Source organism: Notechis scutatus, chromosome 3 (genome assembly GCF_049901735.1).
Source record: "Notechis scutatus isolate UNSWTSFEM ecotype Mainland chromosome 3, rNotScu1.2, whole genome shotgun sequence".
In the NCBI taxonomy this organism is placed as follows: Eukaryota; Metazoa; Chordata; class Lepidosauria; order Squamata; family Elapidae; genus Notechis; species Notechis scutatus.
In genome coordinates this window covers 47,685,107-47,710,976 of record NC_142011.1, presented here as the reverse complement: position 1 = coordinate 47,710,976, position 25,870 = coordinate 47,685,107, and the positions used below count along the sequence as shown (strand labels likewise).

At 40.0% G+C, this 25,870-nt stretch overlaps 1 protein-coding gene across 4 annotated transcripts in view; it reads left to right on the top strand.

Annotated features, from left to right (window-relative positions):
• Nucleotides 1-2,274: 2,274 nt before the first annotated feature.
• SOX13 (SRY-box transcription factor 13) overlaps nt 2,275-25,870 on the top strand; it is a 65,107-nt gene continuing 41,511 nt past the window's right edge. For 3 of the 4 annotated variants that reach the window (XM_026676854.2, XM_026676855.2, XM_026676852.2), the window contains exon 1: nt 2,277-2,353. The gene's annotated coding sequence lies outside the window, so the exon portion shown is untranslated. Of the gene's footprint in view, nt 2,354-25,870 lie in introns of all 4 variants that reach the window. The other variant, XM_087959729.1, reaches the window with a different exon arrangement.

The following is a 25,870-nucleotide window of genomic DNA, read 5'->3' as shown; positions in this document are numbered from 1 at the left end:
GCTAGCCGGAAATTCAAATCCCTCACTAGCAGACATTGGGAATAAGAGTGTTTTAAAGGATTTAAATAACATAATTGCTTGAGAAGAAACAACAAAGAAAAGTGTCCTGAAATGAAAAATTAAAGAATAAAAAGCTGCTCATTCAAGTGAGTTCTTGGCTGTATGTATGTATGTATGTATGTATGTATGTATGTATGTATGTATGTATGTATATACATATACATACGTATGTATGGTATTCAGCTTTGTTCGGGTATTTTCCCACGTCATTGTAGTTGTGCTTTTAAAGTTGTAGCAACGTTTCGGCAGAATCTCATCTGCCATCATCAGGCTTCAGTATTATGTTTCGTTATATTTATAATAACTTCCTCAAAAGACAAACATTCTTTAAATTAAAACTTATGCAGTTGGCCTTAGTTGTGGAGAGGGCATGATACTATTTACAAGAGATTGAAAGAGAATTAAACAATTAACATTATCTCAATTCTGGCATCTAATTCCCAAGTAGGGTGGCCAATATGATGGCGCAGAACACTTTTTACATTCCTTGCTACAAATAACTTCTTCAATAAATGATTTGTACAGTATTTTTATTACATTTATATACAAATCAATGACTTTTCATTCAAAATATAGTAAATTTGAAAATTATATATTAAGGGCAAATCAGGAAATTATAATTTTACAATAAATTCTAATAGAACCTCCTTCCCTGCTGCATCCTTATTATTGATATATCCAGGCCAAAGGCTACAGAGAGTTCAGTCATTCTAAAGCAGGGGTGTCAAACTGGCAGCCCCATGGGCCGCATGCTTCACGGGCAGGCCAACACTCACCCCAGCTCCGCAAAGGCAAAGAACGAGATATGTCACATGACATGATCAAGTTTGACACCCGTGTTCTAAAGTTATATTCTAAACCTTTTCACCATTTTTTTAAAGTCAAGATCTATACTTTTTAAAAATTATTTTGATAGAAAATAAAGCTGTAGATTAGATTCTTATTTTGAAGTCAGCCTAGAACAGTGAATATGGTGGAAAGATTTATATATTAATTTGAACTTCTAGTGACAAGTTGAAAACTGCTATTTGGATGGTAAATCATTATAGCTGAGGATTCACTTTAACCTTCCATTTTTTGTTGCAAAATCATTATACAACTGTACTCTGTTGGAATCCCAAAGTGGCAACCAAACTTCATGATAACAGCACCAAACAGCGTAGTGACACTATTTTTTTAATACTGTAAACACTTTCCCATTTTAACCATGAGTAGATATTAATAGCAGCAGCTTCAACTGTAATGACTTTTAAATGCAGAGTCCCAGTTTCATGCCAGTTTCCTTTCCCCAAGAGAAGATGGATAACTTACTGTGGATGTTCTCCAAATTTTACCAAAATTGGTAAGGATCTAGCAAAAGTTTATTGACAAATAGACATCATACAGAGTTTTATTAGTTAATTTCAGGAAGAGGGACCTATACTAAGCAGAATTGGCTGTCCTTTATACTTATTTTTGTATTGCATTACAAGTGTATTTAATTGTTTTATGATTGTTTGCTGCCCAGAGCCACTTGTTTTAAATCAAGGACGATAGAAAATAACTAACTAAAGCTTTGTGTATTTGAATTGCCTAAAACTTGCTGTAATAATTCAAAAGTTTGTATTTCTTCCTATATTGGGATAGGCTCCATTCACAAAGCTGCTTTAACTTGGACTCCTGATAAACGCAGAACATTTATAGAGAAAGACACTCTTTCGGAATTGCAGAAATTTAAGACACACAAAGTTGGATGGAATGAAATCTGGGGGGCAACAGGGGGAAATATTCCACTTCAGCTTCGTATCTTGTGTCCCCGGCTAAGTGTGGACACGTGAATCCAGCCACCATAGCTTAATCCAGAAACCAAGATTAGCTACGCATTGGCACAATGCGTGAATTCACCCACTCTCTAAGCTCAGAAGAGGAAGGTCCGGTAGGAAAGAGATCCAAAGCCAAATCTGGAACGCGAAACCTAAATTACTACTCTTTTGAGGCAAACGAGCAATGGAAACGGTCTGCCAGCGAACGTGAGGCAGAAGCGTGTTCCTTAGAAACGGCATGGATGGCCGGCCGGAGGAGGGTCCTTCTCGTTTCCCCTCCCCTCCTCTGGAAGCCTGCAACGCCAGCCGCGTGCGATCGCACCGACTAAGTGTCCGCCTCTTGTATACAGAGAAAAAGAGGGAGGGAGGAAGGGAAAACCGGGTCTGGCCTGCCCCTGGGGCGGGGCGGATTGGAAGACAACAGCCCGAGCTCGACAGAAGAAGCAGCTCGCTGCCGGAGGAAGCCGCGCCGAGTCCCGCGAAGCAATTTAGTAAGTGCCGCCGGCCGGGTCTTTCCAAACCTCTTAGGCAAACCGTAGCGGAGCGTCTCCTTTTGGGCTCCTCGTGGCTCCTTCCCGCTGTTAGCTAATTCTAACTGTGGATGAAATGACCGGTCTTCCGGGCTCAAGATGAGGCCACTGGCGTGTTAATGGATGCCCCGTGAAATGCCCCAGCGACCTGAGGTGCCGCTGAGTAAACTTGTAGCTGGTGGGATGTTTTGTTTGTCAAGAGAGCGCAGACACGCGCGCGCCCCGGCTTGCTCTATTGCGCGGATTTCGATTTTTATTTTCCTTCCTTCTCAAGACACGTGAACTCTGCCGGTGGATAAAAGAGGTTTTCAACTGGAAATTGAATTTGGGGAGGGTGTTTGAGTTAACAGTCCCTTCTCTCTCGGTTTACAAACTCCATAGACGGATCTCTCTGTTTGCTGGCTATTTACTCTGTTTATGGATGTGTGTGTGTGCGCGCGCCGGCGCGCGCAAACCCGCTTTTGTACTGTAAATGAACAACACACTAGTGAAGGGAATCATTGATTCGCTTCTTGCAGTCTACAGATCGCCGTCTATAAAAATACCCCAAGAGAATCAAAAAGAGTCGGTCGGTTAACCTCTTCTGTTTATTGCCCAGACTTTCACTCCGCCCCATTTTGCAATATTCTGATTTCATCGGGACGGCAGTGAAGCGGCTCCTGAGAAAGGTATTTTGTGAATTCAAAAGTGGGGCTCCAGTTCAAAATCGGTATTTGCAAAGGGGTCCCGTTTGCTCCTGATATCTGCCAGAAGGTGAAGGATCGTAATTGTGTCTTACTCGCTCACGCCCTAAATCAAATAAATTACATGTTGTCCGGTTTTCTCCATCGTTCCCCGTGTTTGTTTGTTTTTTAATTTGCGTGAACAAGGAACTATATCGGACTGCTATTTTGCCCAGACCTTCGTTTAGGCAGAGTTAACTTAATCGTAGAGATGGACGGGGAGACTTTTAAAGGAGCTTCAGAGCTACTTTCTCTTCCCATTTCCTGTCCACCTCCTCCCCATCTTCTGACCAAAACAAAACGGCATATTTATAACTGACTAGGGGCACTGTCTCGCCAGCCAGTCTGTGGGGTTCTGTAACACAATGATTTCATAGTCAATGGGGAGAGGCAGGGTGATGTTCTTGCAGTTGTAGGCACTAACAGAGGTCACCAAGCATGTTATAAAATAAGCAGCCTGCCAAGAGGTTATTTCTCATTTTACAAAGGGGAGCAGATACAACTTTAACCTAAGTCTGGATTTTTTGAAAGGAAAAAAAAAACTTGTTTTGTTGAAGAAGGTGTCATTCCATACAAGATTGCACCAAGCTCCTTGATGTTTATTTGTAACATGTATATGATCATCAAGCCCTTTCTAAATCACATAAAGTTTCAGCTCTTACATTTTGAAGACTGCTTCGTCTGTTTTGGCTCTTGCCCTTTATTGCGCTTTAGTTGCGGTATTATTTTATTGTAATTTCAGGATATATTTTTAATTTGAATGTATGGGATAGGAGTGCAAGAAACTTTAAACATGATGTGCATTTCTAAGGGAGATGTAGGACACAAAACCATAAACATTTCATTGCTGTATGATAAATAAAACTAATCCTGTTTTGTCTGTTGTACTTTTGGGTAGTGTTGGTATTTAGAATCAGTTTTACAATAAGTGAATAACATTTATCCCTGACCACTGATACAGCCACAGTATTTTTCTGAAGTTACAGAAATATTGATAGTCATCTGTGTCCCAATTTTCTCTTCCCTTTTCTGCCTAAAAGATATTATTTTCAGGGTTCTATAATTAAAGTACTGAAGGTCTGATCCTATAAAATTAGTTAGGTATAGCAGAATAAACAATGGCATGCAATGCAACTAAATCCCAGTTTATTCCCTGTAGATGGGCTGTGCCTTTGTTTATTATTAGACCTAAGAGATACCATGACTCATGTGAGTAAATAAAACCTGTAAGATGGAGGGCCACTCAAGTGTCCTAACCTGTGCTCTGTACAAGAGCCAAACTGTGATGGCCATGATAACTATTGCTCCACTGATTGGACAGGTTAGGTCCAATCTCTGGGGCAGCTGGGCATATGTTGGGAGTTTGGTTGATTTTGTTAGTGTACCTAGGTAGCAGTTTGTAGAATTGGATGGTCAATAATTGAAGAGTTAAAGTTCAAAGAATGAATACACACCCCCATCTAAGACACAAACCTGTTATGTGGAATAGTAAGCTTTAAAGGGCATTTTCAACACACTTTTTAAAATATGCAGATATAAACCAAGATATAGGAATTTTGTATATGTCAAAGCTTTTTGGTATAAAATCCCTGGAAAAGCTGTTCATAGTTTGGGGGAACCCTCTGGAGTGGCAGGAACCAGTGTTATGTAGTGGTTAAAATGTTGGATTAGGACCAGAATGCCTCAGCCATGGACATTTCTAGGTAACTGGGCAGTTGTTCTCTCTCTCAGTTCAACCTACTTCCCAGGGTTCTTGTAAAGAATATTTGGAATATTCTTGAGTTATACTTGAGTTCCTGGAAAAAAACTAGAATAAATATAACAAAAATAATTAATTGCTCCTGGAAGTAGATATCCATAGTATCCTTTGAAGCAAAAAGCAGAGACCTTTTTGATACTAATCCTGATATTTCAAGTGTGCATCTCAGAATATTAATGTTCCCAACATGGCCTTTTAATGTTGTACAATATACTTTACTCAGTTACTGAGTTCTCTCCTTTTCAGGATTGCATAATATAGATTACTGTGTGGCAACTGGTAGTTTGTCTTGGGCAGCTTTATCTGCCAATTCTTAGAGTACAATGCGTAGGAAATTGAGACCTTCCTCAACATCATGTTTGAATTGACTTCAAATTTTCTTTAGTTTAATAGTTTCCAAAGTCTCAGGGCTACGATCTCTTTGCTTTTGTTGTTTTGCTAGTAAAAATATTTTCTGCATCACTGCAGAAAAATTAAAATGGGTGGGGTTGAGGCTTTGGATCCAGTTACCTGCCATTAATGTTTGTGCACCTCAGAATTAGCATGGTTGATCTGGAGGTGAGACAAAAAGTAACTGGTGCATATGCTGGTTCCTAAATCCCAAACCTAACCTAAAATTGCCTAACAACCTTTTGAATGCAGTCTTTGCTTTCTGCAAGAATTATTATAGTTTTATTTATTAGAATATCATTTTTGGCTATTAACACTTTTGTTGCTTGTCAGGTCTGTGCAGCTAGAGTCAAATAACACTTCTAACAAGCAAATTTTGCTTTACTTAGGACAAAGAAAATCATTTGTTTGGCAATAAACATAGGTTTTTGCAAGCTTCAGGCATATGGTTTTAAAAAATGAAGTACAGTATTAACCATGTGGAGTAAATAAGGTTCAGTTTTATTTGTTGTTATTTTGTAAAGTTCTTCATTTAATTTGAGTGTTGAAAATGCAAGGTCTTCCTAACTGTTCTCTTGAAGTAAACATGTATAGGGAATCCCTGCTTCTATGGAGAAAAGTAGTCTGCACAAATGACACATGTTTGTCAACAAAGACAGCTGTCTCACATATTCTCCTCCTTTCACCCCTATGGCATCTAGAAATATTCAGCGTGTAATGTGATACCATCATCCTGGGAGTTAACTACTACCCACTTATTGTCATTTGTCCTTAGGGAGCAGGAGAGAATCTTTCTGGTTGTGGCATCTAAACTGTGAAATCTCTTCCTGAGGCACTGTTGTGGAGTCAGTCTTGACACCTGACTTATATGGGCAGAGCTGCCAGAGTCCCAACATCTTGGAAAGGTTGGCTGCTGAAACTTGCCTTTATGTCCACTTAAAAATGTGGCCCCATTTTCTAAGAAGTCAATGTAATTGCCTCTGATGTGACATCATTATGGGAATATAACATCACTTCTGATTTAATTGAAGAGAACTGCTGTTTGGCAGCTCTACTAAAGAAATCCACCAGGCTCCCCATCATCAGTTCCCATACACCTGAGCCATACCTGGAAATCAGTTGTGTTAATGTATCTTGTAAATGATTCAATCATCCAGGCCAAAAGTATCTTAAAACGTTAAATCATGACAACCGGACCAAAGTTTATTAAAACTGAGACATTTCGTTATTCATCCGAATAACTTCTTCAGTCAAAATGAAGATTTGGATAGGCAGAGAATCAGATAGTCATTGGAAAGAACCAACTCTTGTCATGCAGACTGTGGGGGAAGGGGGTTCTCTCCCCAAAAGGAAAAGCAACATGTAAAGAAAGCTGTGTTAATGGTTGCTCAGTCTTCCAGTCAAGGCATTGTTGTTTGCCAAGGGTTTGAAATGAGATTATGTATTGCTGTTATGTACTGAATGAGGACTGGTTGTTTTTCTAGAGCACCAGTTTCTCCTTTTGTGTTTATGTTTTATATTGTTTTATAGTTTTAAAAGGATTGTTTGTAAGTTCTGGCTGGGTTCTAGTGTCATCATTGGCCACTGCCCATCAGATTAGCTCCTTTGCAATCACTTTTTTAAAATAATTCTGCTCCTAGAACATTGGCATTCTCACACATAGGTCTCCATACTTCTAAACAGGGTGTTCTGTTTATAAGAAATACTTTATGTGCAGAGTCATATATTATTGTCCTCTTGAGAAAGTCAGTGAGCATTTTTTGGGCTGTCATTCAAATACAATGGAAGCATTAACACAGTTGCTCCTGATGGCAATTGTAATCTGCTGTATTCCTCAAAATGCCTGCTATGGGCTGTGGGATGGCTTGCAAGTTTGAAGTATACACAATACATAAATGAAATAAATAAATGTATACCACAAACAACTGTCAATAAACTGTCCTACCTGAAACGTAATGGTAAGATTATTTTACATTGCATTCACATTACTTGCTGTTTATTCTCTCATACTTAGATTATAGAAAGAAAAGAATCCTACATGAATTTTTAAACAATCTGCATAAGCAACTTGACTCTATTGAATTACGTTGAATATGTGTGGTGATTTTAACTGGCATGATAGCTTCATTATGGGAAATGACAGTCAAAAATAGATTTTTGGGGAGCGGGGGTTATGGTTGAAAAATTTACCATTTAGTATTTTAATATTGCTTCTGTGTTGTAAAAAAAAGCAGAAATGTCATTGCATTTTATTTTGCAATCTCATTAGTTAATTAGTTAATTAATAAGTTTATTTTGCAATCTCATTAGTTAATTAATGTAAGCCAAACTCCAGAAATTATATAGGTCAACTATGGCTTAACATAAGTGAAGTCAGGGATGGGAAATCTATGGCCTTCCAAAGTAATTGAACTATAACTCCCAGCAGTCCCATTCAGTATAGCGAAAAGAAATGTTGAGATGCGTAGTTCAACAACATCGAACCATCTCTCTGCTCCAGCACTAGAAAATACTGAATGAGTTTTCCTGCAATTGTTTAACACAGGTGTCTCCATTCAAATTTCCTTTAGATAGGCATTGGATTACAATTTGTACCATCCCTAGTTCACATACCATGTACATGGAGAGAATCGGGATTGAAATTTAATATATTTGGAAGATATCATAGGTTATATACAGTGTTTCCAAATCTTGGCTACTTTAAGATGAGTGGACTTCCATTCCCAGAATTCCACACCCAGCAAGGGAGTTCTTGGAATTGAAGTTCACCTTAAAGTTGCCAGGGTTGAGAAACCCCATGTTAATACAGTATATCACATTTATTGAAGCAGGTTTTATTGTTTCTCTTAACTACATTTTGTCTTGCTTCATAGTTTTCTCATATACCTGTTAGAGCTTATTCTAGTGTTGCATTGTCTTTTACAAGTTTTGCCATAAATACTTTTTACAAGTTTTTGTTAACATAAATAAAGGATGTCAATCTTAAAATAAATTAGAAGAAAATAAAATTTGGATTTCTTGTAGGATATCTATCCACTCATACCACATGGTAAGTAAACCTTTCTTAGACTCTACCAAGTGAACTTTTGCAGATAGACTGGAAGATGGGATTGGACAGAGGGCTATTCTTTAAAATATCTGTGTGGAGATTTTTGAGCGGGCTGGTAGGAATTCTTTGGATTCTTGTGCACTTGACACATAAATTGTACATTTATTTCAGACTATCCTTTGCTAAAATTGGATTTGCCTGAGATATTCTGTCTGTGACCAGATGGGTATAGCCCACTTACAGATGCAATGCAAATCTTCCTAGCAGAAAACTTGGCTGTTTAACCAGCTGTTCCCTTCTCGCTAATTGCAATCTTTGGTGGGTCAGTGAGACAAGATTTTGCAGTAGTTTATTTTGAGAGCTTTTACATCTAGTGTGTAAGCATGAAGACAAACTATGTTATACAGTGGCAAACATTTTTCTTGTGCATATGTATGGCATACATGTGACAACACTCATACAAATCCCACCTTATAGCTATGCATGGAGTTGAAAATACTTGTGTGTGTGTGTTAGAAGCATAATGTAAATAATGATCCACTTGAGTAAGCTGCAGACAAAGCAAGTACACGGAAGCTGAAATGTCTAGTGTTTTTGCAGCTTAGCTTTGTTAGTTTAAGTTTCTCTCTCATATTTATGTTGTGATTCCAAAGCTTTGCAAATAAATTTGGTTATTTCAGCAGCAGTTTTCTGTTGCATTAGGATTGTAGACTCATCCCAAACATTTATTATGAACCATACAACTGAGTATACTAGAACTTCCTGAAAAAGTAAGCATAACATAATATTAGGGTTTATGAGACCTGAGCCCACTTCCTCTGCCTTAGAAACACGCAGAAAGCTAACTGCCTGGTATGAGTTCATTTAGAATTCAAAAGATTGAGAATAGAACTGCTAATGGCTCTGTCAGAGGCATTAGAGAACTTGTACTCTTCACTGAACAGTTTGAGAGGACAATAATAGTACAACAGTAAAACACATTAATGGAGAACTTACAGCATTGTGTTTTTTATATAGTACAGCAAACCTGTTATTACATGGCTGAGGTGTGTGCATATATTCCATATGTAAAGCAGGCTTGGACATTGCAGAGGCAACTAAGGAGTGTCTTTGTACAGCTGCATGATGGCTGTATCCCTAAAAAATAATTTCAGTGAGGCCTCGTTATTGAATAAGGTAAGTTTTGCCCACATTTCTATTCTTTTTCCAGGTGTTTTGCTTTATGTTTTCTGAAGATATTAATTATAGTTATGGATTTAAATTGGTTCATCAAGGGCACCCTCAAAATAAGGGAAATCTATTTCTGACCCTTATGACAGGGTCTCAGAGGCAGGTTTAGTACTTTCCTCTTAACTGGATCCATATTGAATAGACTGATAAACTTAGTCTTTACATTGGTTGGGTTCACACATTGCACTAAATCACAGTGTGGTTGATTTTTTCTTAGCACACTGCATGAAACAAAATCCTGTGGTTTGCAAATTATGGTTTAGCTTAGCCTGCTTTGTTATCCTTCCAGTTATGATTTATTCAATTTTAAGAAAATCATGGCTTCATTGAGACTTCCTATAATGCATTTATAGTGGGATTTGGTACCATTGGTCATGGTACCCTTTTGAATTGCATGTGAAGGCTGAAGATTTTATGTATTCCTTCCTGAATGGGTAAATACAATTGATTGAGGCCAGGAAAAAGGGGTTAGCATATTGCGCCCTTTTGAGTAAAGTCCTATGCAATTTGATTCACTCTACCTTACTTTTTAAATAGATACATAGATCTACTGTTAAATGTCACTATTGGTTCTGTGTAAGATAACATCAGTACTATATGGCCTCCCCAAGTCAAACTAGAGATACTGTAGAAATCTTGACCCAATATTGTAGGACATGGAAAGGATGAAACAGGCTGAAATTAAATCCTATGATTATGGGGTTACTATTTGTCTGAAAACCATATGGTTCTTTTTCTCCTATATTATAAGTCTGATGGGGTGGCTTTTCCTTTGAAAAAAACCCCAGATCTATAACTTGAGTATCCTTCTGGACTCATAACAAGTGTTGTCTGGGCAAGTAGATTCCATGGCCAGGAGGGCCTTTGTCCAGTTCTGACTGATGTACCTATCCGCTTGGCAGGATCTTTCAACAATAACTTATGACTCTCAGTGCTTGGTTGGACTATTGCTGTAGTGTGCTTTACATACAAAGAGCTGCATTTGCAAATGACTTGGAAACTGCAGTTGGTAACAAATACTAAAGTTTACTAGCTGGATGAAAGCCATTCATCCATATTACACCATGGCTGAAGGGAGGGTACATTGGTTGTCCAATTATTTAGTTACAATTCAAGGTCTTGCTTTTGACCTTTATGTCCTATACATGGTTTGATTCTTAGGTTCCTTCAGGATCAACTTTTCCAAGAAGAACCATCCTGTCCGGTGTGTTTATCCCAAGAGAGGAAGTTATTCATATTTATCAAGAGAGAAATGAAATCAGTAGCAGTGTTTCCCAATAATAGTTTCCATTTTATGAAATAAACTTCCAGTCCCTAACTATATTTGTATAGATTTTAGCACCATTCCACAAAGTAGTAAAAATTAAAGTAACATAGGGCCTTTCGTACTTAAGCTTATCTATGTTAATGACATAGATGTAGTTAAGGATGATGCTGAGTTTATTGAATTAAGTAAATGATCTGGTGGTATAGAAGTTGAATAAATAAACAATAAAACTAACAATGCAAAGATCATGCTACTGATTCATACAAATCTCTTCCCCTTCTTTTTCTCATTGATAATACTATTTTTTTCCTTTCACAGATTATGTGCATCTTTACAGAAAGTCCAGTTAAAAAGATTGGAATGTAGCCTTTAACTCCCTGATTTGTGAAACCATTTTAGGGGGAAAAGGTGGTGGCATCCTATTTATCTTGTTTCCTGCATGATGGATTGTGTGTGACAGATATAAACTACCTAATTGCCCAATAACTGGAATATGAATTCTTTCACAGAGAAACAAATCAATCGTTTCTCTTGACCCTCTCCCTCTTCTTTGAAGAGCTTCTCTTTATCCCTATTGGGTAAAATATAATCCCTCCTATTCCAGGATTATAGCTGTGTGCATCTCCGACCAGATTTTTTCATATGTTCTAATGGGTTTTTCATCATTGGAATCTTGGTGAAGAAGCTAATAAGTTCATAGAGTGTCTTTCATTTGATAGAGGACGAAAAGCTGACTGAATTGGAAGCAGAAACATTTTGGAAACTTAACTGTATTTGTGTTAATACACTCCCCTTCCCAAACTGTGAGACTTATCTCCATTCTACCATATACACCACCATATACACCAGATACTCCCTGCATTTTATCCATCTGCTTGAAAACCATATGTCTAAACTGGAACAGTTTCAGACTCAAACAATAGCCTTTAGTCTGATTTAGGCCTACCAGTAACAGTAATAAAGGGATGGAATGTTGAGATTGAATTTTCCCATGTTGATTGGAATGAAGTTAACTGGTGCCAAAACCAAGAAAACTGTGGAAGATATTCAGGCTTGAATCGGGGATTCCTACTGATCCCCTCACTGTAGTGTGGTAATAAACTGGATTAGGTTTGCCTTCCTTTAGCAAACAATTGTTATTGCTAAAGTAAGGTAAACTGTTTCCTCAAGCCAAACTATCTGATAATTTACCAATGTTTCTAAGAATCTCAACTATCATTTTAGATGAAGAACTCCTATTTTCTCAATGTTATTAGCAAAAAATAAATCTTCCATTTTGTTCTGTTCTTCCTTTGCAACTGCTCATCCCTTCAACCCAAGTCAATTTTGAGACTCATCTCAGAACATGAACATTGGAATATGAATTCAGAATTCTCTAATATAAACACATTTCAATAACATATAATGTATTCCTTTCATAAACTTACAGTGATGTGCTTCAAGGAGTAGTACCTTTCTAATCAAACTACTATCTGCCAGTGCATTCATTGTTTAGAATTGCCTTGTGGATAAGGGGAAAATATTTACTAGTCCTTTTGTGCAATATACTGGCCTATAACCTTTTATGATGATCAACACAGCTTCTCTTGCACAGTTGGAGGGGGATTAAAGCAGTTGACTGGGATTTTCCATGCATGGCTGAATGAGGATGATAGCGGTACTTCAGGGTCTGAAATTAGTGTCTGTTTTCATTGTAGGAAATTCTCACCAGGCAATATTTGGCAGTAAAAAATATCACAAATAAAGAACCAAGTTTCTCTTCTACTGAGACACAAAGGCTCTGCCATCTGTATTATGCTTTTCTGACCCTTTCCCAAATGATCTTAATATTTAGACACCAAGGATCAAATAATATTTTCTCAGTATAGGGCAAATTTAAGTTCATCATCAGTTGTTTTTCCCCCTTTCACTGAATGCCTGGCATAACTTTATTTTTTTCCAGGATGAAAATGCAATTTTTGAATAGAACCACATTTCTAACAGTGTTATTATGTTGTGTAGTATGAGTCAAAACTATTACAACTTTCTTGTATATAAATAAAAAAAGCTTTATTTACTTTTTAATGGAAAAATGCATACATTTACCAATGAATGGCAATTGCATAAAGGAAAAGAGGATGTATCTGCATAAGCTTGAATTTTTTTCATTTATAAACCTCCATGTATTGATGGAAATTTAGAAATAATAACTATATAAATAGAAATTCAGTACATCTCTCCACATTCTCTCTGTGTGCCAATATCCTGCTTCAGCTGAGTAGGATATAGGTAAGCGGTATTGTAGCCTTGCAAGATAGCCTCTAGATACAGAAAACAAGCATGAGTATCGCTCATGGTAAAAGTGGGCTTTGATTGCCCTTATGCAATACTTGCTAAAATGTGCAAAATATACTGTTAGCAAAAGATTTTGCATATTGTATAAATTTAGGCTGATGACATAGTCTGCACCTTTTCTATATTTCCATAATATTGGAGGCATAAGTCAAATCTTTATGGGCCTAGACTCAGCATAAACTGATGAAGTGCAAATCATTCTCATTCATACTTGTATGCCTGAATGTTTCAATCGCTTTTTCTGTACTTTTCCCTCTCAGCAAAATGTGACTTATCAAAATAGTTTTCTTTTGTACCAGTCACATTCATTCAGAATGTTGAACAGTCTTCCTAAAAATTCGTTCCTGGTTTTTCCGTTATTGTCATTTTACTGGAGTTATGCAGCTTCTACCAGCCTATTCTTATTTTCATCGATATCTATAATACCCTGTTGGCCTTTTTTGTTTATTAATAATCTATACTTTCACTGCCCCCACATGACAAAAGCAGATAATTTTAATTCAGATCTTTTATGTCTTTTTATATCTATTATCTGTCTATTATCCTTTTGCTTAATTTTACAAACACACAAAGTATTTTTCCTTTTTTGTTTTAATATGTTAATTTGTACTCTATCACTTGTCTTGCATTTTAAGTTGTAATTTTTCATCTGAAAGGTTTTTTTCTCCCTTGTGTGGCTGCGAGAGTCCAGGCAAGGGTTAACTCTGTCTCCTAGCTGATTGGACTGAGTCTGTCAAAGCTGTTCAGTCCCGCCTCTGTTGCCGGTCTTCCCAAGCTTTTTGACTCAGTCCCTCAGCCAGGATGGATGTTCAGTTGCCTCTCTCTCATAGTTTCATTTTCTCAATGGAATTGCCTCAGAAAGATTGGTTGATTTCAAAATATCAGCTCCTGCTTCACAGCTGTTCCACAGGGCTAGGATCGGCGGGTAAGGCTTCGGCTGCCCGGCAGCCTCGGCATCGAGCACTGAGGCTCAGGCCCTAGTCCTGGAAGCGGTGGCTGCATGGTTCGTGGCAAGGAAGGATTGGCGGGAGGATTCAGCCCGCATATCTCCAGGCCCTATCGAGCGCCATAGCTGCTTATTCCAGTGCTGGCAGCATTGACTCCAGCGCTGAAGGCCGAGGGATCAGTGCAAAGGTGAAGGGGGTGCACACGTACTATATTCTGGCATGGGAACCTGCTCCCCTGTGCCGGTGACAGGCCTTATTGGAGGCCATTGGAATAACGCCCAAGATGGCAAGAAGTGCTTAGCACGATCCCGCCGAAGGCCCTGGTAAGGGCAAGTTGTGCCAGAAGGGCATGTCTTGTGACCTGCTGAGGTACTTTCTTAACCCTAGACTTGGTTCAAGGAGGCTGCAACTGCATTGGCCTGGAGCTTTGGGGGCGTAGCAAGCAACAACAGTGCAATCTAACTCCCCCACCCCCATCCTGACTTCTCCTCCTATACATGGGCTACCAACTGCTTCAGAGCTATTGCCAGTTATATCATGGTGGAGCCCCAAAGGGGGGCAAGGCCCCAAGGTCAGGCACCCACAGCCCTACACGTTCTGTGATTACAGGCAAGAAGGCTTTAACGTCTAAAAAAGGCCTCTAAAGAGGAGAAGGACACCGTGAGGCATCAGAAGGCCTTGGAAAGGCAGATTGCCAAGAGCCAGAAGGCCACAAGTGGGTGGAGTCAAAGATCATCCCACTCGGGTGACTCAGCTATCTCTTGCCACAGCAAGGACTTACAGGCAGAAGCAGGTCTGGCCCCAACTACCAGACCACGGGCACAGGCCTGGTCTCCAGACCGCACAGAAGGCCCTGCTATTCAGTTATTGCCTGCAGAAGACAGAGATTATGGGGATCCCCAAGGCATGGCATTTCAATCACAATCTTGGGAGCAGCCTGTTAGCAAGCCTAGACCAGGAGTGGAGGCAACGTTTACTCCCACAGCAGCGGGGCTTCGCCCCAGGGACTCCCCTGATGTTGAAATACCTGTTAACATGCAGGCTATTGTTGCTAAGGTTATCAGGCAGGGGATAGTTGAAGGCATTCAGCACTTTAGGAGGCCTTCCTCCATGGCTTCTGAAATCTCCATTGTCCCATCACGGGAGCAGGTGGGATGCCTGCCTGAGGCCAGACCTCAACTCCAGGAGCCCGGCTCATCTGATCGCTCAAGAGTATAGTCAATCCTCCCTGGCAGGAGCAAACAAACAGAGTGAGTCAGATCTCTCTGAGGACGAAAGTTTATTACCTGATCATTCCCAATGAGTCCCCCCCAGCTCAGAGGGGGTTCCCCAGACAACCCCAGTTCAGTTTCTCATCAGCCCAATCAGATTGGGGAGAAGATGAGGACAGAGATTACACCAAACCCCTCTGAACACAGTCGTTCCTCCATGTCTGAGGAAGAGGAAGGGGAGATCAGGGACCCTAATTTATCTGACGAAGAGGGGCTTAGATTGGATCAAAGCCCCTCAGCAGTGGTTTTTAAGTCTTTGTTCAAACTGCTTCTCCATAAGGCCCTGGTGACTGCCCAATTAACTCCGGAGGAAGTGGCTCCAGAACCCCAAATAGCCTCCAGTAGCCACAGTGATTCCCTGTTCTCAAAGCCTTTGGTACATACAGAGGTTCTTCCATCCCCTCTGCTCTTTCTGGACTTGGTTAAGGAACAGTGTGCCTCCCCTCGGGCAGGGCCTCAGCAGTCATTTCATGACAAGCGGTTTTACCATGCAGGTCCTTCCTTGGCCAATGCTCTCATGGTTCCAGCTGTGGATGCCACAGTGGTCACCTCCTTCTCAACATCGGGCACCTCCACTGAGCCAGAGGACATCCTCAAGGCTAAGAACAAAAGGTCAGAGCAAACACTCAAGTGCACCCACCTAGCAGCAGCTTGGGCAGTCTGGGCTTCCACAGCAGCCTCATTCTTCACGAAGGCATCTCTGTGATGGCTGCGCCAACTGCAAGATCGGCTTCCGCTGATTTTAGGTCACATCAGGACTTAAACAAGATCATTGCGGTAGCAGAATTCATGGTGGACGCTACACTGAATTCGGCCAAATTTGCAACAAGGCCATGGCCTCATCGGTGGCGGTCAGGAGGCTCCTTTGGCTGAAAAATTGACAGTCTGATTCCCGCCAAAAGTGGAAGCTGGCCTCTGTTCCTTGAGCCGGGGACAAGTTGTTTGGCGATGCCCTGGAACCATACTTAGTGGAAACCAGGGATAAGAGGAAGGTTCTCGCCTTGTCGGGGAGGAAGTCTGAGTTCCATCCCACTCCTTACTATCATCCTTCTTCCTACCGGACTGAGTCCTCAGCTCATTTCTCCAGGGACGAGAGGACATTCCCTCCTCATCAGGAATAGCGTCCTGAGGTGACAGGTAGACAGCAGCAGACTTTGAGTAAATAGCCCTTTCGAGAAGGAGGAGGAGGTCGTTCTTTCCAATGCTCAAAGTGAATGCCCCTTCTCCCCACCCATCAGAGATCGTTTAGCTATCTTCACTTCCAGATGGGAGGAGTTGACATCGGACGCCTGGGTGCTCAGGATGGTAAGGTCAGGCCTCCAATTGGAGTTCCTCTCCCCACCCCCAAGGTTTTTTGTCTCCTGCCCGATATCTAGGGATAGTTTGAGACGGGCCCTGATGGAATCGGCCATTCAACACCTTGTGGACATCAGAGCCATTCACCTGGTTCCAGTGGATCAACAAGGGCTTGGTTTCTACTCTCGCCTCTTTGTGATCCCAAAGGCCTTGGGGGTGGCGAGCCATTCTCAACCTCAAAGTTTTGAACAGATTAATCCCATAGAGGCATTTGAAGATGCAGACCTTGCATTCAATTCTAGAGACGGTTCAGGAGGGCGATCCCCTCTCTTCAATAGAACTTACGGAGGCTTACCTCCACATTCCTATCTGGCCTCATCACCGCCAGTTTCTTCGTTTCTGTTACCAGAACAGGCATTTCCAGTAACGGGCTCTTCCCTTTGGGCTTTCATCGGCCTCCAGGGTCTTCACCAAAATCTTGGCACTCCAAGCAATTCCAGTGAGGATCCAGTGTTATCTGGATGACATTTTGATCCAGTCTACATTGATGCAATCCACCTCTCGTGATCTCCATATCACGCTGCAGTTCCTGCAAGACCACAGGTTTTCCATCAACTTTAGGAAAAGGCATCTCCATCCAACAACCAGATTGCTTCATCTCAGGGAGGTCATCAACATGCTGCTCTGCAAGGTTTTTCTCTCTCCAGAACGCGGAGAAAGCCTCAGCGAGTTCATCATTCAGATTCAACAACAACATACAGTTGTTGACTCACCTTCTTTCCATCACATTTCAGGGGTCGACAACACCCAAGCTGATTGGCTGAGTCGGTCGAGAGACGACCAGTCGGAGTTGAGTCTCCCTCCATCCTTGTTCCTGGAGCTGACCCACAGATTCAGAACTCCAGCAGTAGATCTCTTAGCCTCTCCTTAAAACGCGCAGGTAAGCAGATTCTTCACCAGGTACCCAACCCAGGGAGCAGAGGGGACCAATGTGCTTCAGAACAGATGGCCACCAGGTCTCCTCTACGCCTTTCCCCCTCTTCCAATCATTCCAGAAGTCATTTGGAAGATGTTGGAGGAAAAGACGGAGCTAATACTCCTGGCACCTCATTGGCCCAGGAGACCCTGGTTCACCGATCTGGTGAATCTGTCTGCAGCCCAGCCATGGAGGATTCCAGCCAACAAGATCTCCCTCCGTCAAGGAACCTTACTCCACCGGACCCTCAGTGGTTTCGCTTAATCGTCTGGCACTTGAGTGGCAATCTCTGAGGGACTCTAACCTGCCCGATGGGTTGATAGAGACTATCCAAGCTTCCTGTAAACCTTCCACCACCTGCATATACTGGAAGGTCTTCTATACTTGGTATGCCATGTCAGCCTGAGACCCCACTTCTGCATCTGTAGCAGATGTGTTAACATTTCTCCAAGATGGGTTAGATCAGGGGTTAGCACCTAACACTCTATGTGTCATGTGGCGGCTCTGTCATCTGTGTTGTTCTGGGAAGGCTATTCATCCTTATCCCTCCATCCATCAGTCCACAAATTTCTGAAAGGGGCTTCTAATCTTCTAATCCACCCTCCAGTGGTTCATAGATACCCCACTTGGGACCTTCCTAAAGTATTACAGCCCTTACAGAACAGCCATTTGAACCCCTTAATCCGGTGTCCCTTCAATTTTTGACCCTCAAGGTGGTTTTTCTAGTAGCCAGGAGGGTGTCAGAACTAGCGCACACTCGGTTCGTCAGGACCTGTGTATTTTCCATGAGAACAGAGTGGTTCTCAGACTGGACCCTACGTTTGTTCCCAAAGTGAACTCTTGGTTTCATTGGGCACAAGATATTGTGTTGCCAGATTTTTGCGGAGAGCCTTGAGGATCTACATTAAGAGGACTTCTACCTTCCATAGAAAGGAGTCGCTCTTCATGTCCTTCCAGCCTGCCACATTACACAGTAAAGTCATCCCATCGACTATGAGCAGATGGATCCAGTTGTTCATTTCTCAGCATATGAGAGCCGATTCCTTCCAGTACCCCGTGGAGTAATGGCTCATTCCACAAGGAGTGTGGTCACAACTGCCACTTGAGCCATGCAAGCTTCAATTGAAGAAGTCTGCCGTGCAGCCACGTGGACATCTCCTTCTCCATTTATGAAGAATTACCGCCTGGACACCTTTGCATTGGTGGAGGTAGCATTTGGCAGAGGGTGCACACAGAGTGGGGTGATCAGGACCAGATTTGAGCCCTCCCATGGACACTCCTGCTTTGGTATGTCCCTTGCCTGGACTCTTGCAGCCACACAAAGGAGAAGGGGAATTAGTCTTACCTGAGACACCCTTTCTCTTTGGTGACAAGAGAGTCCAGCCCCGCCCTGGGTGTTTCTGGTCTGGGGCGTGGGCAGGGGGAGATAATTGTTCTTCTTATTCCACTTGCAGAGGCACGTTAGGTCTGTCAAGTTAACTTTGTCAAAAGCTGGGGAAGACTGGCAACAGAGGTGGGACTAAACAGCTTTGACAGACTCAGTCCAATCAGCTAGGAGATGGAGTTAACCTTGCCTGGACTCTCACAGCCACCAAAGAGAAAGAGTGTCTCAGGTAAGACCAATGCTCCTTTTCTTCCAAAGTGGTTTGCCATTACTTCCTTCATAGGGCTGAGAGAAAGTGACTAGTCCAAGATCACCCAGCTGACTTTGTGTCTAAGATGGGACTAGAACTCTGAGGCTCCTGGCCTGATGCCTTCTAATCACTACACCAAACTGGCTCCCACCTGAAATATATAGAAGTTGTAAATTTTTAATTTAAAATAGGATCGAATTACCATGTGGTAAGAATGTAGTTTGAAAAAAATCAAAGGAAAATATTTGGTTTAAACAAAACCATGATATATTGATTGCATGTTGGTTCAAACTGATAGAAACAGTTTTACTCATAGAGTGTGGTTTGCATTGTTTCATTAAATTTTTGCTAAATTCAAAGTAATAATGAAAATAATGCACTTCATGTTAATGCAATAACATTAAAGTAAAAATAATACAATAAAGCTAGAATGCTGGTTATGTCATTGTGACCTGGTTTTTTAATTTTGACTTAAACCATAATCTGTGGCTAAACTGTTTCAAATGTCTCTCTATCTTCAGATTAGTTTTATCAAACTAACACATAGGTAAATGTGATGATTAACAGATTTGACTTTAATTATTCAATTCAGACTTAAACTGATTTAAGAATATTCTAAACCAATTTCTCTTGACCAGAAACAGATATGAAGTAAATGGAAATTGATGATCATAATGTGAGGAGAGATAGTTCAGGATAAAATCAGTTTTAAATATCTTGTTTACTTAAAAAAATACTTGAGAAGAAAACAATGTTGTGTTGCTCACTGTAAGGTAAAACCATTGTTCCTTTGGGTTCCTAACATAAGAGGCATTCATTCCTTGCATTTGGATTATGATTATTGTCATTTCCTGTGATGTTACTCATGATTTTGATGTTACCTGGCAGAGTAATGAAAGCAGTCAAACAAACAACCAAGCTCAGAAAGTACAAAGAACTCCTAATTAGTTCAGCTCTAAGCAATAGATATTCTCTTCTAATGGAATCGGGAAGAATATAATGCACAGTCTAGTTTTGATTTTCTGTGCTGGAGGCAACATACGCGTAGTAACTGGAAGTGTAAAAAAATGCAATTGGTAATAGTTTTTACTGGAAAGGCAAAATATGAATAACTTCCAATATTTTAAAGATCAAAAGTAAATTACTAGGCAATGATCTGCCAATCTTGATATGTAATCTATTTGTCTTGGTACTCCTTTTATTTCTTTATGTATATTGAATTTCTGTAAACACAGTTTCTGTATAGGAAAACATACACACATGTACATCACCAATGAAAAGGATATAATTACAGTGGCATGGGAAGTTTGTATGGAATGAAATAGTTTTTAATGTTATCTATTGACCAGTTGTTAGGGTCAGCTATATTACCCCATTCTATCAAATAACATGGTAGGTAGAAAAATGTTGGTCCCTGCCCAGAGAAGCTTACAGAATGATGGTAAGAAAAGGAAGACAAAGATAAAAAAGGAAAACACCTACATGCATCTTAAGTAACAGACTGTTCTGGAATCAATTTATAACCAGGCATGTACATAGCATTTCATTGGTATCTGTCTACTTATCCATCCATCCATCTGATTTCTACAATGGACAAGAATTCAGGCTTTATGTTAAAGTATTCACAAGGGAAACTGTTTTTAGGAAGGGTTTGAATAAATTTCTTAGGGAAACGTATGAAAAACGGGTGAAAAAAAGGCAGTTGAACAGAGGATCTTTAGACAGACATGGGGAGCGGACTTGGAGAATCCTGGGTAGAGAATGAAGTGTCAGATCTTCTGCTGCTTCTAAAGCCTGTCCATTCATGCCAGAAGTTGAGAAAGCAGAAGTTAAGCTCTTTGGCCAAGTATTAAAAAAAAACCCTTATATTAATGAGGGAGAGGGGAAGGGGAAGGGGGGGGGGGGGCAAAAGCCCAGGAGCCAAGGAATCTGACCTTGGTGCAATTTTAAAAAGGGGGAAATTTTGTGATCCTGCTGGTCCAAAGCTGCTCTGTCCTTTGAATGCCCAAGGCTAGAGTTATACTTGTAGAGCTATCCATGGATGTAATTAGAGCCTCCAGGTAGATCTGTGTTGATGGAACTCCTGTTTCCTTCTTTGTTGAGGTTAGCCACCCTATTCTAATCTTATCTGGAGGTTAGAATTGTTCTCTGTTCTATTTAAAATATTGGAAGTTATTCATATTTTGCCTTTCCAGTAAAAGATTCAAGGTAGCTTAGAGAAAAATATTAAAAAGTAGTTTTCATTTTTTGTGTAGTGTTTTCTTAAAGATTTTTGCTAAATAAAAGATTAATAACTAATACAAACTGATATAAAGTAAGAAAAAGACAAGAGGAAGAAATTAAAGAAAAAATAAAAGTGCAAGGAAAATATACAAAGATACAAAGAAGTGGCTTCTAATTTTCTTTACAACATTTTTAAGTACAATTATAAATTTAACTCTTACTCTGTGGTTGTAATATAACTCTCTTCTCTTTTTTTTCTGTTTCCTGCAAAAAGTGTATAAAGGGTTGCTTCTTGTGCTAAAAGCCACAAAGGGTTTTTTCAGGCACAACCTGGATTTCTATTCCATATTCTCAGTATGGCATGTCTAACATAATTATTTTTAAAATCCACATTAACCTTGTTGTACCACAAATATCCATATCACCCAAATCTCTGTTCATGTCCTTCTTATTCAGAAAGCTTTCTGTTTTACAGCAACACCTACTCTTTCATGCAAACCAAACAACAACCTACAAAATATAATTTCAAGTCAGGGGAAACCAATTCTCCTTTTTCCCTTGTATCTTGTAACACTTTATGTTTAACTCATTTTTCCCCATTGCCACATAAATTTAGATGCACCTTTTTCCCACTGTTTAAATGGTGCATCAGTTGTCAAAACAGCTATTGTCTGAAACAAAAAACATAATTCTAGACAAAACATTCATTTTTATCACAGAACTTCGTCCCAACAATGACAATTGTACTTTCTCCCATCTTAACATTTTAATTTCATTCCATATATTCCATGTATTAACATAAAATAATATATTTCAGTTCATATTTGACCTTGTGTTACCCAGATATTTTACCTTCTCAATCTTAAAAGACAATTCTGTTCAGTCTCCTATTGTTACATTTTGTTAATATCTCATCTCCTGCTTATTAATCCTGAAACTTACTAATGCATCTGATTCTTTTAATTTGCCTATTAATATTTCAATTCTCATTAAAAGGCAGTTTCACATTGTCACATACTTGTAGCAGATAACATAGAAGAGGTAAAACTGTTTAAAACCAGAAAAATTAATAAGTGGCATTATAAAAGAAAACTTATAATTTGCTTATTAATATTTCAGTTTTCATTAAGAGGTAAGAAACTTTCTTGGGTTGAAAGTTAAGGAATAGCTTGGCCTGGCTACAGATCACACAAAGTGATAATTCTTGGAATGGTAATACTAATACATTGGAAGGTTGTAGTATGTTGGTGGAGTTCATGTGAAGCCACAGAAAGGATGAATTTTGGATATTGGAAGGACATCGGGTGTGTGTGTGTGTGTGCGCGCGTGTGTGCGCGCGTGTGTTCTACTTCCATTACAATTGAACTAACTAAACCTGGCTTGTACATTGTGTGTTGAATGCTAAAAAAAAAAGGAACTGCATTTATGGCCTCAGTTCTTTTGAAGCAATTGACTCCAAAGTCAGCTTGGAGACAAAGAGAACTGTATCTCTTGGGAACATATCATACCAGAAAACCTATGTCAAGGCTGGGAGCCAGAATACATCACTGTGGGGGGCAAGTCTTAGAGCTGCTTTTAACACTTTTCACTTTTGTGGATATAAGCTGTGGAGGAGATGCAGAAAATTGCCATGTCTTTTAAAAGAACCCAGCATGACCAGGAGCCCAGCAGGGCTGCTAGCAATAAAAAAGGCACCAGTCTACCAAAGTAGTCCCAGCTGAGCTCACTTAAAGTAAGTGTCACCTTTAAAGAATACTAGTACCTTTCATGCTGAGTCAGAAAGAGACATTTATGGGGGTCTTCTGAGCAAGGGGGAGGAAAAATTGATTAGTGGGGACACAAGGAATATGGATTCTGATGGTGCAAAAGCTTTCCAGCACTGTTAGTTAGCAAAGTGTTGTTGCTTATAATTTGAAACCTTAAAAGAGACAACACATATATAGAATCTTCAGAATCTTCTAAACTGCAAGGAATGTTCAAGGACTTGCCATTTGATGAATTTCAAACTGGGGACTTCCTCATTGTGGTGTAATCTGTGTTACATTAGTGTAGACAAAAGATCCCGTCCTGAGGTTACCACCTCTGAATGTGCACATTCTGCTAGAGAGACCTTGATTGTGGCAGCTAAACATTTTAAGGTGTTCATTGCTGAGTGTCCAGTTGCAAAAATAGCACTAAACACTTCCACTTATGACTCCCTCTCGCACTCTGTTGTGTGTGTCATGGGTTCCCCAGAACAAATGTCTGATATCAGCATTGCACATATCTGGGCTTAACAACTGTGAGCCTCTGCTTTCAACAGGTTGACTGAAGCAGGTGTAGGAAAGAGTGGTCAAGGCAGCTTGTTGGCAAGTACAGTAAGCAGAACATGCAGGGATAAATAAAGGCGGACTGTGAGGAATGAAGTGGTGCGGGGAACAGGTGCCCTAGGAACCCAAGAGACACAAAGAGCTGTTTGTCTGTAGACCAACACTGAAGAACAAAACACATGCCATTCTTTAAAACTTTAGGGTGGGTTGTGTGCAATTGAGAGCCAGTAAACAATACAAAGGCACCATTTCCTTTCCTGAAAATTCTCTTGGTTTATATTGCTGTGCAATAAAAGAAACTTAATTTTCTACAAAAACCTTAGGGGGCCCTTTCATGTTATCACCCAGACACTAAAATAGAGAAGAATTCCTCAGAATAGATAGAAAGTATAAGCTCACACCCTATTACCCTCAGCAACCAGCATAAATTGGTACAATTCTTTTGGTGAGTAGGAGTTGGAGTAGAAGACAAATCAGTGATAAATCAAGACAGTTATATTAAAATACCCACTACATCTTTGCAAAATATGCTATGAACAGTTTCTTAAAACAGACTCAGGATGAAATATCCTTCATGTGAAGAATGTGATTAGAGCATATTTCTTTTTCTTGTCATCTTATTCACTTTTTCTAACTTGGTACCCTCTGAGTGGTTATACTTCCAATTATTCCCAGTCAGCATCACTTTCAAAGGCATCGGTTTGGAGAGACTGATCTCAGAAACTGATTTGAGATAATATTTTCTACATAAATTAGGTTTATGAATTGCACCAAGCCAAAAGATGATAGATTTGGTTTTGCCATAGCATGTCATATGAAACTAACCATTTTGGTTTATTATTGATAGCTCAATGTGCTTTGAGAACATTGCTGCTTTCTTTCTGTCCCTTCCAGGACTTCTGTTTATTTGTTGCTCAAAGTTGGGTCTTTTAATTTTTCCTTACATAAAATATTTGAAATATTGTAATGCTTCTGTAAACAACTACACATATACAATGGAAGTCTTGAATATGAATTTACTATTGCCAGTGCCATGGAATGAAGCAGCAGAAAAAGGTAAAGACTCTCTCAAATCGAGCTTGATTTTTAGTAGTTAACACATGGATAGGTTCATGTGATTTCCTCGACAATATGGAAGTGGTTTGTGACCGACTACTTCTAGATTTCTTTGTTTGTTTTACTTCTCAGTCCAGGCTGCAACTAAAATTCAAAAGGAATCTTTGTGGAGCTCAAGGCCAGTCTCTCTCTCCCTCCCTCTCTCCCTCCCTCTCTCCCTCCCTCTCTTTTATAGAAGACTATTTTCAGAAAATGAGTTGTACCTTAGTGGCATTCATGTTCACACATTTTTATTAAAGAATACAGTAGGTTTTTTTCAGGTTTTGCTCAGCATAATGGGAAAACCCATCTATTGATTTTTGTAAATTCTGGGTTATAGTTTAGCATCTTGTAGGAGCAAATTAGAATCAGTATAGAGCTGGAAGGCACCTTGGAGTCAAGCCTCTTGCTCAAGCAGGGGACCCTATACCATTTCAGACAAGCGACTGTCCAGTCTCTTCTTAAAAACCTCCAGTGATGAAGCACCCACAATGTGTGAAGGCAAGCTGTTCCACTGGTTAATTGTCCTCATTGGTAGGAAGTTTTTCCTTAATTCCCTGTTGATTTTCTCCTTGATTAGTTTTCATCCATTCTTTATTGTCCTGTCCTCTGGTGCTTTGGAAAATAAATTGACCCCTTCCTCTTTGGCAGCCTGTAAAATACTGGTATACTGCTATCATGTCCCCCCTAGTTCTTGTCTCTTGATTAGAGAAATCCTGCAACCGTTCTTCATATATTTTAGTCTCGGCCTTTAATCATCTTTGTTGCTCTTCTTTTGCACTTTTTCCAAAGTCTCAACATATTTTTTGGAATGTGGTGACCAAAACTGGATGCAGTATTCCAGGTGTGATGTTACTAAGGTTTTATAATACAGTACTAATAGTTCACGTATTTAGATTCTATGCTTCCCTTTAGACAACCAAGGATTGAATTAGCTTTTTTGACAGCTGCTGCACACTGCTATTTAGGCCTCCAA